We start from the raw sequence: 13604 nt of genomic DNA, 5'->3' as shown, positions 1-13604 counted from the left end.
TAATGATACATCATTTAAGTATGGAGGTGCGGAGTGCACGCTTATTTGAATTCGTTATAATATTAGGAGCGAAGCTCCTAGATAGATGAACGGGGTCCGGGGGCAGCGCCCCTGGGTAGCGGGGTCCAAGGGGCAGAGCCCCTGTATCGGAAATTCATCCGAAAATATAATTTTCGAAAGTCGAAGGACTAAATTGCAATTTAGGAAACCTTTGAAATTCGGTTATTTTCGGTTTCATCTCCCAATAGTTGCAATGTTTCATTGCACTGTTTCATCTTCTTCTTCTACTGATCATTTTCTGGTTTAATATATCGAAAATACAAACATATGATTTTCTAATACTCTGAATTTTATCCGATCAAACATTTTGGTTGAACCCCGAAATTGATTTGATCTGAAAGTGATAAACACGACTTGACTTTCAGATATCCGATTTTTGTTTCTCTGTTTTATATCTCCCTAACACTTATCCTTTTGTACGTCAAGCCATTTTTGATATTTCCAAACTATATTGCTTTCATGCATGCAATATTTCCACGTTGAATTGCTTTCATTACTTATCCTCCGATTTTCTCATTTCTATCGTTTCCGACCTTGCTTGTCTTTTTCTTTACTCGTACAAAAACAATCGATTTAACCTTATTAAAAACGACCTGATTAACTGTTTTGTATACTCGTACTTTTGCAATTTATAAATCACTATAGTTTTACATTTTTTTCCCTCAACATTCTGCAGATATACTACTTATTTTTTTAGTCCAAATAATTAAGCCAATCTAACATTGGTGAAGACTAAATTGTAGGAAATTAAATGATGTGGGGGGGCTGAAATTTAATTTTGCAGAAAAATAAGCCATAGCAGCCTGATGCTTGAAGAAGACAAGAGAGAACAAAAATTTAACTAATATAAAATTCTCCCTCTGTCCCTTAAAATTTAGCACCATTTGATTCGGTACGGGTTTTAAGAAATATAATAGAAGATAGGCTGAAAAAGTTAGTAGCATATGAGTCCAGTTTTTATATATTTTTAGGGATGGACGAAAAAAGAAATAAGTAACAAATTTTCAGGGACGGAGGGAGTATTATTAAAAGTTAAAAAGTAGCAGTGCAATTTTTATTAAATGTTTTTACTATACATTAATAAGTATTCAAAAAATTACACCTTCTTTCTCTTAATAAGTTACACTTTATTTCCTTAATAAGTAGTAAAGAAATTAATGAAGATTTAATATTTTATTAAGTCTATCAAATTTTATTGAGAAATTGTAGATTTAATTTTTTTTATCAAGTCTATCAAATTTTATTGAGAAATTCTTCGTATTAAAATTGAATGGAAGCTAAGTAAAAAATGACATTCTAATCGTGAATATTAATAATGATATTTTTCAAACTATTAATAATAAACAAATTCATCAATTTTGTGATAGATCAGAACACATATAGAATTTAATTGTCATCGCTTCATGAAAATAAACACACCTATAAGAGCATCTACAATGTCCTAGCCTTGCCACATCAGCATTTCTTAGAGCATCCACAATGGATGCCCTAGTGAAAGCCCTAATAAGAGTTCTAGTGGTTGCCACATCAGCATGCACTATCTTTCTACAATGGTGGAGCTCTAGTGGATGCCATATCTCTAATCCACTTTTCATTTCAATTTTAAATCATTATTTACATAAAGGAACAAAAAACTCTCGTTTAAGTGTAAAACTAATTGTGCCACATCGAAATCACAAAGAAATTTGGAGTTGAAAACCTATCTATAAAACTACCATTTTATCTCACATCGAAGTCACAATGAAAGTTGGAGTTGAAAAACTATCTATAAAAGGTATACTCAAGTAATGCAAAACTTGCTCATTCAGTGTGAATGATTATATTCTACAAAATATATTTTTTTACTAATCCATGGATCCGTCTTTTAGTATGAATCATTGTGAAATTATACTCTCTACGTCCGCCATTAGGAGTCCCATTCATTGGCAGCACGGGTTTTAAAAATATTTATTCAAAAATATTTTTGCCAAATACTCCATTTTTCTTGTATGTGTATATGTGGTGTTGTGTATATACGTGTGGCGTGTATGTATATGTGGTATTGTGTGTGCATATGTGGTGGTAATGTGTGTGTGCATGTGTTACTGTGCACGTGTGAGTGTGGTGGGGGTGTGTGTGTATGCATATATGTTAGTGTTAGTGTGTGTGCGTGCGCGGCAGAAAAAAATATTCACCGGGCTTTACTGTATACTCCTTTTGTCCGTAAAATATTGTTCATGTTTGACTCGGCACGAGTTTTAAGAAATATGAAGAAAAATAAGTAGTAAAAATTACTCCCTCCGTCCCGGCTAAGATGACACATTGCTTAGCCGGCACGGGGTTTTAGGAGTTATTGGTTAAAGTGTTTAATTGGAGAGAGAGAAGGTGGGTGTAAGTATTAAAGTGGAGAGAAAGAAAAATGAATATTTTAATAGGAGTGAGAAAAAGTGGTTGAGTGTATTAATTGGAGAGAGAAAGTTACAAAAAAAGGAAATGTGTCATCTTAGTTGGGACAAACTAAAAAGGAAAACGTGTCATCTTAAGCGGGACGGAGGGAGTAGTAGAATGTAGGTTCCATAATTATATACTCTCTCCGTCCCAAGTTAAGCGAGTCATATTCCTTTTTAGCCCACTATAAGTGAGTCATTTTTCTTTTTGGCAAAAAATCTTCTCTCTTACTTTATTCTCCACCTACTTTCTTCTCTTAACTCCTTTATTTTTCTCTCTTATACTTTATTCTCTCCACTTTAACTATTTATCCACTTTAACTATTTAAATATTAATTCAATAAATCTCGTGCCCAAAAGAAAAGCTTCGCTTATCTTGGGACGGAGAGATTATTGGTTTTATAAGAGAATGTGAGTATAATGAGTTAGTAGAAAGTGAAGACCATATGCTAAAAATGAAGAAAAAACAAATATGAACATTATTATTTAGATGGACCAAAATAACAAATATACTAGTATGATATTATATGACAAAAGAAAGTATAATATATCTGAAAACATTAATATACCATACAAAAAATCACAGTTACAACTTACAATGATAAAATACATAGTATCACATAAAACTAGTCTAACACCTTATTAGAAGAATAAAACATTTCATATTATAGGCGTGTTTATTTTCATGAAGTGATGACAATTAAATTCTATGTGTTCTCGTCTATTTCAAAATTGATGAATTTGTTTATTATTAATAGTTTGAAAAATATCATTATTAATATTCACGATTAGAATGTCATTTTTTACTCAGCTTCCATTCAATTTTAATACAAAGAATTTCTCAATAAAATTTGATACACTTGATAAAAAATTAATCTTCAATTTCTCAATAAAATTTAATAGACTTAATAAAATATTAAATCTTCATTAGTTTTTTGACTACTTAATAAGAGAAAGAAGATGTAATTTTTTGACTACTTATTAAGAGATAGAAAAAACATTTAATAAAAACGTTATCCACTAATTGTACAACGTTTCTTCGCTACCTGAGGCTGAGACAACTAATAAAATTATACTGCTACTTTTTAACTTTTAATAATATTTTATATTAGTTAAATTTTTGTTCTCCCTCGTGTTCTTCGAGCATCAGGTAGCCATGGCTTATTTTTCTACAAAATTAAATTTCAGCCCCTCCACATCATTTAATTTCCTACAATTTGGTCTTCAACAATGTTAGATTGGCTTAATTGTTTGGCCTATAGAAATAATTAGTATATCTGCGGAATGTTAGGAAAAAAAATGTAAAACTGTAGTGATTTATAAACTTGCAAAAGTACGAGTATACGAAACAGTTAATCAGGTTGTTTTTAATAAGGTTAAATCAAGTCGTTTTTGTACGAGTATACAAAAAGACAAGTAAGGTCGGAAACGATAGGAATGAGCAAATCGGAGGATAAGTAATGAAAGCAATACACCGTGGAAATATTGCAGGCATGAAAGTAATATATCAAAAATTGTAAGGGCTTGAAAGATGGTAGCTACTATTGAGAAGGGGCAACCTCATGTCTGATGTCTCTATACAAATACATGTAAACATGGAGTATATTATACTCTACTGCTTTAATATATGTATATTCAACTAATTTGCCCCCTCCATTTAGTGAAAAAAAAACTCCCCCTGCCCTAAAAAACAGACAACATTTGAAAAGACACGCGTTTTAATGTTAAAAAATAGCCCCTCATCTTCTAGACTACGAAATGTATGAATATGAAACCTCTCACAAAGTGGAGTTGAAGCTGCTGTGGGCAGTGGCGGATTCAGGATTCAGAAATGGAAGGGCAGAATATATTTATTAACTATTCAAAGCTATGAGAATAAAGATAGCATATTTGATTAACATGGATATTGAATTATCATTGTATAAAGGTAGGATTTAGATCTAAGTAGTAATACGTACGTATGTTCTTAACTGTGACGACTAATAGTAAAAGTTTAGTCGATTCATCCTAGTAATTATATACTCCCTCCGTCCAACTTAAATGACACGTTTTCCTTTTTAATTTGTCTCATCTAAGATGACACATTTCCTTTTTTGGTAACTTTCTCTCTTCAATTAATACACTCAACCACTTCTTCTCACTCCTATTAAAACATCAATCTATCTTCATCTCTCTACTTTAATACATACACCCACCTTCTCTCTCTTCAATTAAACACTTTAACTAATAACTCCTAAAATTCTGTGCCGGCTAAGCAATGTATCATCTTAGCCGGGACGGAGGGAGTAAATAGTGAATTAACTGTGATGATTATTTCTCTCAATATATCACATTAGTGAAAATAAACATCAACTAAATGAAAGGCGTTTACTTTTAGTATATAGGTCTAAAGGATATATTGAAAACATAATCATCACAATTAATTGACTGTTTATTTTGATGAATATCGATCGCCATTTAATGATTCAACGTTTTACTACAACGAAAGCAATGCAGGTCAATAAGCTGACATGCCCACGACCATCTCAAAACAAAGCCCACAAAAGTCATAGAAACACAACTATATAGTCATCTAATTTTTTCTATGAATCTAAAATATAGTATTTCTGGTTTAATTATTTGGACTATAGAAATAAGTAGTATATCTGCGGAATGTTTGGGAAAAAAAATGTAAAACTGTAGTGATTTATAAACTTGTAAAAGTACGAGTATACAAAACAGTTAATCGGGTCATTTTAATAAGGTTAAATCAGGTCGTTTTTGTATGAGTATACAAAAAGACAAGCAAGGTCGGAAACGATAGAAATGAGAAAATCGGAGGATAAGTAATGAAAGCAATACAACGTGGAAATATTGCATGCATGAAAGCAATATAGTTTGGAAATATAAAAAATGGCTTGACGTACAAAAGGATAAGTTGTTAAAAGATGGTACTACTATTGAATGTGAGACCTCTCACATCACAAAAACGTACGCCAAGCTGGGAAAGGAGAAATATCATCAAATTGATGTATAAGTCATGATATTGAAAGATGCTATCCGCTGATTGATTTTCTATAAGAAGGTGACGATGAATTCATAATCGACATAACAAAATTTAAACATGGCACTCCTATTTTCTACTATCATTATTGTTTGCTTGTTCTGCATCACTAGCCTGCCCTTATTTGCCTCTCAGATACCAAATAAAAATAGTCTACAAATATACATTGTCCATGTTGAGGCACCTGATGCACATGTTGCTTCTGAATCGGAAGATTTGGAGAGCTGGTACCGCTCTTTTCTTCCGGCTACCACAACAAGCTCGAGTGAAGATGAGGCGCAACTCGTTTACTCATACCGCCACGTGTTGAAGGGATTTGCTGCTAAGCTTTCACCCGACCATGTGAAAGATATGGAGAAGAAGAAAGGATTCATCTCAGCACAGCCCCAACTTCTTGGGGTTTCACCAGAATATGGGGTTGTGGGAAGACTCTAATTATGGTAAAGGTGTGATTATTGGCGTGCTGGACAGCGGAGTGATGCCTGACCATCCTTCCTTCAGCGACGAAGGAATGCCACCTCCACCAGCTAAGTGGAAGGGCGAGTGTGAATTCAGCCACACAACCTGCAACAACAAAATCATTGGAGCAAGGTACTTTAACGATGGGGACCAGAGCCCCCTTGACGATAATGGCCATGGAACTCACACTGCGGGCACTGCTGCTGGACGCTTTGTGCAAGGCGCAAATCTTTTTGGCAAGGCTAACGGCACTGCTGCTGGCGTTGCACCCCTTGCTCATTTAGCCATATACAAAGTGCTAAAGAATAATTCTGTAGGAGCTGCAGATTTCCTTGCTGGAATGGATGCAGCAATTGAAGATGGGGTCGACGTGCTGTCGATATCTATTGGCTATACGGATGCAACACAAATAAAAACCTTGTATGATGATTTTTATGCAATTGGTGCATTCAGTGCGATGGAGAAGGGTATCTTCGTTAGCTTCGCTGCTGGAAACAGCGGGCCTCATCCCTCATCTGTGGGACACTGGGCACCTTGGGTTCTGACGGTTGGAGCAAGCACGTTGGACAGAAAATTGAGTGCAAAAGCAGTGCTAGGAAACAATCAAGAGGTGGAAGGTGAATCAGTTTATGACTTTCCACGAAATCTCTTCCCGCTTGTCTATGCGCCTGACTGCAGGGGAAACGACATTCGAGGTAAGATAGTTGTGTGTGAGGATGACAGGACAAAAATAATTCCAAGTGGCGTTGCCGGCGTGATTCTCATAAACAATGAGACACATGGAAACACCATTCAAGTTTTAACCATCGGTGGGCCAACAACACATTTCAGCTATGCCGCGGGATTGAAGATCAAAGCTTACATAAGTTCAACGGCAACACCCACCGCCACTATTTCTTCCCAAGGTACTGTGATTGGTGATGAGCGTGCACCAGTCGTCGCTTCATTTTCTTCCAGGGGTCCTAGCATACCAACCCCTGGAATCGTGAAACCCGACATTTTAGGCCCCGGAGTTAATATTCTGGCAGCATGGCACACTTCCGTCGAAGGCAACACCAACACAGAATCCACATTCAACATAATTTCCGGTACCTCAATGGCGTGCCCGCACCTGAGCGGTGTGGCGGCTCTGCTCAAGAGCGTGCATCCCAATTGGTCTCCTGCTGCAATCAAGTCCGCCATTATGACCACTGCAGACGATGTGAACCTCGCTGGTAATCCAATTGAGGACGAGAGGTTCCTCCCGGCCGACATCTTTGCCACCGGATCAGGTCATGCGAATCCATCAAGAGCTCAAGATCCCGGACTTGTCTACGACATCCGGCCCCAAGACTACCTTTCTTACTTGTGCGGTCTCAACTACACGAATCGCCAAGTGGGGATGATTCTACGTCGGAGTGTGAATTGCAGAGTCGAATCGAAGATAGCAGAAGCAGAGCTAAACTATCCTTCATTCTCTATCATTTTCAGTAGCAAATCAACTTCCCAGGTTTACACCAGGACCGTCACAAACGTAGGCGACCCTGATTCGTCATATGAGGTGGAGATTTCCCCACCTGACGGAGTTGATGTTCGTGTGGAGCCCGCCACGCTCAACTTCTCCGAGACAGAACAGAAACTGCAGTACAAGGTTACATTCAACCGACTCACTTCTGCTCCGAATGCCAATTTCGTCCAAGGATTCTTGAAATGGACCTCTCCCAGCCATTCTGTTCGGAGCCCTATTGTGGTTCGTTTGTCTTGAAACCAACCATCTATGGATGCTAATAATTTCATGACTGTTTACGTATCAGTCCAATCGAGTCCTTATTTTTAATTACTTGTCATGTATCGAGTCGAGCTGAATTATCAGCTTCATCTTTGTCGGTTCTTTCCTGGTATGCATATTATTATAAATAAGAGAGTCGAGCCGATTATTATAAATATTTTCACATTACACATGAAATATAAATATCTATAAGTTGATTATTTCTTCTCCCAATCATAAACAAACTATGGTTTTGAAACTAGTTCTCCTCCAATCTTTATGGCTCATAAAAATTTCATCCTAGCCCTATTCATACCAAAACTCGGCAAAAAGGCTAAAATCAACCCAGAAACTCATTCCTATACACAAAAATGTCAGACACAATGAAGAAAAACCAGCAGCCGAATCCTCAAGACTGAGGATGAACAGGAATGTTACCGTGACGTTCAAACTGAACGGGAAGAACTACCCTTTATGATCGCGACTAATGAAGGTCGCGATAGGAGGAAGAAGAGGATACTCCCACATAACCGATGAACCACTAGAGAACAACAAGGGATGCCACGATTGGGAGGAAACCGATCTAGTGATTTTCTCATGGATCATCGACAATATCGAAAGCGATATTATTGCCGATTTTGCTCACCACCAAACCACCAAAGCTCTGTGGGATACTCATATTAATTATTCATATTTCATTTCATTCCATTTCTATATTATTTGTAGTTATCAAACATAGGAATGGAATCAATCAAGGAATAACAATTCCATTCCCTTTGCATTCCTTGTGCTTACCAAGCACAAGAATGGAATGGAATTGTCATTCCATTCCCACTTTCATTCCATTCCCTACTCATTCCATTCCATCAAACCAAGAAGCCTCTTAAGGTGAACACATTAACACATATGCGCAAACACATTACTCCCTCCGTCCGCCATTAGGGGTCCTGATCACTTTTGCACACTCATTTTATAAAAATGATAATAAATAGTTAAAGTGGAGAAATGGTGAAATAAGAGAGAGAATAACTTAGATAAGACTCTTCTGAACATTATTCTCTATCATACTTTACTATTTCTCTACAAAACAAATGTGCAAAAGTGACCGGGACTCTTAATGGCGGACGGAGGGAGTACCAGTTTACCACCCACCACATATGCACACACAAAACACCACATATACACACACACCGCCACACGTATATACACAACACCATATATACACACACAAGAAAAATGGTGTATTTGGCAAAAATATTTTTGAATAAATATTTATTTTGGTAGAATCATCACATTAATTATTTATATTTCATTCCATTTCATTCCCTCCTCATTCCGTTCCATCATACCAAGAAGAGGGAAATTATTAACGGGTGGAAAATAACAAACTCAGATAAAATTTATGATATTATTTGCCAAATTAAAAGTTATTGAGAAAAGCACAACTTTTTAAAAGTTTCATGATATTAGAGACCAATATCCCTTTTTTAAAATAAAAGTAAGCATGACTGATTGGTATGTCTTAAGTTACGAAAAAAAATGCTACATGGGTCATATGTTGAGCTATATGATAACTGAAATATCAGAGGATACAATGGCAGGTTCTTGGCTTATGAATTAAATGTAATTCATCTCCTAATCTAAATCTACATGAGATCAGGAATGTAATCACCAAATTAAATGATAGATGAGGAACACCTATGAGCGACGATTGGATGAGAACTAGTGTTTTCAAAATCCCTAGTTAGAGAGAGGGCAAATGTATAGGGTTTGGATAAGAAATATTCAACTAAATATTATAGTATATCATGAGTAATATGAAAATACGCTGCCCCTATTTATAATAATCTAAATCCTATGCTGCTCAACTTATTTTTACATTCCGGGAAAGATCAGACAAAGAAAACCTGAAATGAAACATACGATTCTTCAACTTGACTAGATACAAGACAATTAACTAAAATAAAGCTAATAAATAAGGACTCGATTGCACTCGTGCGTAATCTTGGTGATAGCTGGTGCAGAGTGGCTTGGCGACGTGATCGAGCGGCTACCATGGCCAAGCCAACGGTCATGACAGGGGCTGCATATGGATGGATTGGTGAGGAAGAGATACTCATATCATGTTGGCATCACATAATTTATAACTCCTTCAAATATGAAAATATCAATAGGGCTCCGAACAGAAGGAGTGGGAGAGGTCCATTTCAAGAATCCTTGGACGGAATTGATATTCGGAGCAGAAGTGAGTCGCTGAACGTGACATTGTACTGCAGTTTCTGTTTTCTCTCTGATCAAAACTTGAGCGTGGTGGGCTCCACATGAACATCAACTCCATGGGGTGGGGAAATCTCCACCTCGTATGACGAGTCAGGGTCGCCTACATTTGTGACGGTCCTGGTGTAAACCTGGGAAGTTGATTTACCGCTGAAAATGATAGAGAATGAAGGATAGTTTAGCTCTGCTTCTGCTATCTTCGATTCGACTCTGCAATTCACCCTACAACATAGAAACATCTCCATTTGGCGATCCGTGTAGTTGAGACTGCACAAGTAAGAAAGGTAGTCTTGGGGCTGGATGTCGCAGATGAGTCCTGGATCTTTAGCTCTTGATGGATTCACATGGCCCGACCCGTGGAAAAGATGTTGGCTGGGAGGAACCTCTCGTCTTCTAATCACACCTTTACCGTAATTAGAGTCTTTCCACAACCCCATATTCTGGTTCAACACCAAGAAGTTGGGGAAATGTGTTGTTTGCACGGACATCAATTTCTGGGGCTGTGCTGAGATGAATCCCTTCTTCTTCTCCATTTCTTTCACCCGCTCGGGTGAAAGCCTGGCAGCAAATCCCTTGAACACGTGGTGGTACGAGTAAACGAGATGTGCCTCATCTTCACTCGAGCTTGTTGTGCACTACAGAAAAATCGCTATTTAGTGGTGGAAACCAGTGGCGGAAATAGTCCGCCAGTACTAGTGGCGGATAATTCGCTGGAAAATATAGTGGCGGATCTGTGGCGGATTTTAATTTGCCCACACTTGTGGCGGATTAATTATAAATATAGTGGCGGATTTTCCGTCACTGATACAGTGGCGGATTATTTTCCGCCACACCTTTACAAATTTTAATTAAATTAATTAGGTCAGTTTACGTATTTCATACAATCACTCCATGTAGGGCAATTTGCGCATTTCATTCAATAGCAGCCGCCATTCGCCCTCCAGCCCCCGCCGTTCGCTGCTCCAGCTCTGTCGCCGTCGTCCGCTCGGATTCAACAACCACTGCAGTCGACGTCGTCCGCTCAGATTCAACAACCACCGCCGCTCGGAAATGCTTTGGCGGACTATTTTTCGTGGCTAATCCGCCACTACATTTCTGTGGCGGCAAAATTTTCCGCCACTGATATTTAGCGGCGATTATATTGCCGCGGCTCTGGCGGATATTTTCGTTACTAAATAGCGATTGTTTTGTAGTGTACGTGGTAGCCGGTAGAAAAGAACAGTACCAGATCTTCCGATTCAGAAGCAACATGTGCATCAGGTGCCTCAACATGGACAATGTATGTTTGTAGACTAATTTTATTTGGTGATCTGAGATGCAAACATGGACAATGTATGTTTGTAGACTATTTTTAACTTTGTTAAACGTCAAGTAGTAGTTATGAACTTATTACTATTACTTCATTCCATTAATTTATTACTTCATAATGTGTTATAACATAATTATCTTTCAATTGAAGTAATTTCGGTATGTAATGAATGCGAAAAATTAAAATACTCCCTCTGTCCCGCTTTAGCTGTCCTCCCATTGACTTTTCTGCCCCATTTTTGTAAAAATGATAAAAAATAGTTAAAGAGGAGAAATGAAAAATTAAGAGAGAGAATAATATAGAGAAGAGTCTTATCTACATTATTGTCTTTCTTACTTTATCACCATTTCTCCACTTTAACTATTTTTTATCATTTTTACAAAAAAGAGGGCAGAAAAGTCAATGGGACTGCTAAAGCGGGACGAAGGGAGTATTAATCATATATATTTAATTAAATTATCGATATCTTTCGAAGTAAACAGTACGAAGTACTTTTTTACTCCTAATTCTAGCTGTCCTTGTAAAATACTAAGACAAAACTCAAAGCTCTATTTGTAAATCAAAAGCAGAATTCAAGAACGTAAAGTCTTAAACCTAAAAACGCTGGATATGTCCATAAAAATTTACTACTACTATACTAATATTTGCATTGAATATGTTTCCAACTGTTACAGTGCATAAATGTACTTTTACATTTACTATCAAATGAATAAAATTAGCACGTGCATGCATTGGATAGTAACAGGGCGGACGCAGAAAATATTTTTGGTAAGGGCTCCCTTATAGTACTTCATATATCCGTAAAAAACATCTTAATTATTTTTTGCCAATTAGGTAGAGGTAGTACGTAGTTTCAAAGTGAGATCCCAGGTTGTGCCAATAAAGGCACATCATAGTGCAAGAAACACAACATTTTATGAATGGAACGCATGCGAGATTTTAAATATTTTAATCTTCATTATTTCCTCCGTCTAACAAAATATAATTTTTTTGGTTTTAGACCGTCTCATAAAAATAGCTATTTCTATTTTTGGTAACATTTTCTCTTTAATAAGATGAATTTTGTTCTCCACTAACAATATGATAATTACACTCATATACTATTATAAAATCAATATATAGAGTGACATTCATATTCCATTAATTTATTTTTCTAGTTCTGTTTACATGGGCAACCAACTTTTTAAAATCAGGGAAAATTGGACTATAAATGACTGATGATAAAAATAGTCAATATATATGAACTGAATACATCATAGAGAATATTTTTAAAACTATAATTATAAAAATGCACAAATATTTATATACACAAAACTAGTCCAATGTAATTTAAGTATAACGATGATAAAAAATTAAAATAGTATTTTCTAGATTAGAAGTAAAACAAGAAACATTATTGTTAGATTTAAAATTGATTGCTATTTGTTCACTACTCCTATGATCATTCTGAAATTTTGTGCACACTTTAAATAAATAAGTTACTAAAATTTAACACCTTGCATATTTATGCAGTTCATTTATTTGAAAAATGTTTAAACTTTTATTTGATATAAGGAATGATGCAGTAGTATTTTGAAAAGCGTGTCGTCAAATTATTACACTTTTACCAGTATGTTTTATTATTATATACTAATATTAAGTAGGGGAGCATTAGGGTCCTATTACACTCTTAGTGTCTTTTCTCTACTTAATATTAACCATTAGATTGATGGAATTGATGGACTAGATTAAAAGGACCAATCTAATCCCGTGTTGCATTATTAGTTCATTTTCATGCATTAAAAGGGTATAGCAGTAAAATAACATACTAACCCAGCAGTTTCAAAACGGAAGGTCCGATAATTACGCGGCATTTTCATCGACCTTTCATCTCCTCTCTCTCTCTCACTCCATCAAATCACATTCGCTCAACCCAATTTCTCCCCTAATTCTAAAACACCAGAAACCCTAGCCGCCGCTGGAAATCAGTTTCACGAATGATTCTCTCCGTGAAATCGCCGTCGATCGACAATTCTCTCTCACAAAAGCTTCATTTTGGGTTCGCGCGCTCGGTTGGTAGTCAATTCATCTCCTAAAAACCAAAAACGTGTGGTTCTGAACTATTTTTTTAGTTAGAATGTTACGGACCTCTCTCCGTAATGATTCTGTCACTATCTCCGGTTGAGAACTTGCGAAGACCGACGGCTCTCAGAGCTCGACGGCGATGCGATCTGAACTGGCGCGGGAGTTCCCGTCGGCAGTTTGAGAAAAGAATAACTTGAGTTTGCACGATTGAGTGGGCAA

At 36.6% G+C, this 13604-nt stretch overlaps 1 pseudogene; it reads left to right on the top strand.

Annotated features, from left to right (window-relative positions):
- The first annotated feature begins 5589 nt into the window (after nucleotides 1–5589).
- LOC125199591 lies at nucleotides 5590–7732 on the top strand (annotated as a pseudogene).
- The last annotated feature ends 5872 nt before the right edge of the window (nucleotides 7733–13604 follow it).

This window comes from Salvia hispanica, unplaced genomic scaffold (assembly GCF_023119035.1).
Source record: "Salvia hispanica cultivar TCC Black 2014 unplaced genomic scaffold, UniMelb_Shisp_WGS_1.0 HiC_scaffold_57, whole genome shotgun sequence".
NCBI lineage: Eukaryota > Viridiplantae > Streptophyta > Magnoliopsida > Lamiales > Lamiaceae > Salvia > Salvia hispanica.
This window is presented reverse-complemented; position numbering and strand designations above follow the sequence as displayed.